Source organism: Austrofundulus limnaeus, unplaced genomic scaffold (genome assembly GCF_001266775.1).
Source record: "Austrofundulus limnaeus strain Quisiro unplaced genomic scaffold, Austrofundulus_limnaeus-1.0 Scaffold216, whole genome shotgun sequence".
In the NCBI taxonomy this organism is placed as follows: Eukaryota; Metazoa; Chordata; class Actinopteri; order Cyprinodontiformes; family Rivulidae; genus Austrofundulus; species Austrofundulus limnaeus.
Genome location: NW_013952618.1, coordinates 948,334 through 950,812, shown reverse-complemented (window position 1 = coordinate 950,812; position 2,479 = coordinate 948,334).

The following is a 2,479-nucleotide window of genomic DNA, read 5'->3' as shown; positions in this document are numbered from 1 at the left end:
ATGTATAGCGGTAGTCTCACTCTCTCCAACAACAACTTTTTTTTTTCTCCCAGTTTCAAACTTCTGGTGCGTTGTGGAAGTAGGACCTCAAATAACAGGAGGTGTGAAATTCTGTCTAAACCATAATCAATATTCTATGTTTATCTGATTGATTTTGAAAAACAGCATTTCACTGATATTATCTGCTTATATTAATGCTCATCAAATCTCAGAGGAAAAAWATATGAAGCTAGCAAGCACATGGGTGTCTTGGTGGACAAATTGGCAAAGAAATGAGTTGTTGTCCCACAAAACTCAAACATGTAAATGGCTTGAACATGTCTCACTGCTCATTCTAAAATTTAGTTTCATAATCACTTTTTTAAAAATTAAATCAGTTTAAATCAATTCAGTTGTTCTGTGAACCACATTCAGTCTTTTACTCATCAGGAAATCTCTGTGTAATAAAAGCTCACAATGTTTGATCTCATCAGATTCAGGTTCAAAATGTTAGTGTCACAAAGAAAGCAACGCTTGTTCCAACGACCGAAGCTCAAACTGTACGAGGCACAAACTCTTTTCTTACTTCTGCTGACCTCTGTGTAAACTTTTACTTTCACCAGCAAAATAAAGCTCACTCATTCGTACACCAAACTCAGACATGACTACAGAGGCATCAGATCATTTACTCTGTAACTCCAAGACATAAAAATATTACARAGAACTGATATGAGTCAAACTGGGGCAGTTCAGTCACAACATTTAGAGCCAGATTCATCTTCCTCATTAATTATTTCCAACATGTCTGACTTTATTTTAAGAAACCAGGTTCTTTTGACTTTGCCTGGCTTCCAGCTGACTCTGTTTTTAGAGATTGGATTTTTACAGTTAATCTCTTCCAATACAGGTGTTACGGATGGCAAAAAGTGTTTTCTTTTAGATGATGATTGTCTGTAATGATTGTGTTTGTCTGATTGCATGTACATCCCAGATGTCCACACCTCAGTGATTCATGATTTTCTTTACCTTTTTTTATGGATTTGATCAGGAGGACCCCCCCCCCCCCTGCAGGAAACTTTACTTTTTTATCACACCCTAAATGATTTGAAATAATTTTGAGAACCAGGTGGTAGGTGAAACACTGTACTATGTAAAATAACAAAAAWTATCTTTAACTTTATAAAATCGGTTTAATTTGCTGCATAAAATCATTATTTTAAATTAAAAAATTGATTTAAAATCTATGGTTCAGGACCAAGGTGTGAATCGAGTTTAGGTTAGTTTTAGGATAAATGGTCAGGGTTAGGCTATAAAATTACCAGAAAATGAATGGAAGTCAATCCACGGTCCCCACGGGGATATAAAAATAAAACGTGTGTGTAAATATAAATATATATGTTCTAGTTTTTCTGTATTAGAAATGTCATTGATTTTCTTAAAAAAATAAACCTACCCTGTGAATAGATATTCAATTTACACACAGGATAGAAGGGACAATGGGCCTCATGGAAGAACATGTTCGTATTCTCATCCTAAATTTCTCTTACTTTTGTTCGTACGAAGGGTTCGTACGAACATGTCACGTCAGATCCAACAAACTCTTCTATCTTCATGAAAAGTGTGTAAATGAGCTGCGTAAGCATGATGAATTACACCTGTTTGCATCAGCTGYTCGTGCACACGGAGAGGTAATTTAACATAATTACCACCTCAAAAACACCATATAAGGCTACGTTTCCTGCTCCACATACCGGACGTGCCCGTTCATGAATGACATTGCAAAGTAAAAAATTAAGAACTTAACGAATTCGGAGATTGAAGTCCTGCTCTCCGAGATCGAGAAAAGAAAATTTGTTMTTTTTAGCAGCGTCATGTGGAATTTGATGAGCTGCTTAAAGGAATGAAATGTGTTGTTAATGTCGTGTCTCCTGGGTCGTTACGGTCACAGAAATAAAAATCTAAATCATATTCATCTCTCTCTAGTCCAGCTCCGTTTTTTTCTTTGGTCAACTATTCTTAGTTTAAGTGTAAACAACTGTGTTACTGTCGTTACATTTATTCAGAAGAAGGGTGGTTGCGCACCGCCTGCCCGTCTCCCCCCTCCCAGCGGTCGCAAGTGACAGATGCCGTTCTGAAAAGATGAATTTTAAAACATCTCCAAACTTCAATTAATGCATAATTAAATTTTTTTTGGTTTGTGATCTTCATATTAATATTGTAGTGTTATACAACAGCATTAAAAGACAATTTAACTTATGTCGTTAAAATCTAATTCCAGTTCAAACAGAATAAGCTATTGTCAACATAATTATGGAGTGTGATTTATTTTCAACTCGAAATATTTTCTAAATAATGAAATATAAAGTTCTTAGTGAAGAAAACTCATCTGGATAACAGCAGACTGACTGCTCGTARAATATACGACAGGTCTGGACCACTCGTGAATTTTGTTCGTATCTGAAAAAAATCTTAGAATACGAAAACATTGGTGAATGCCACA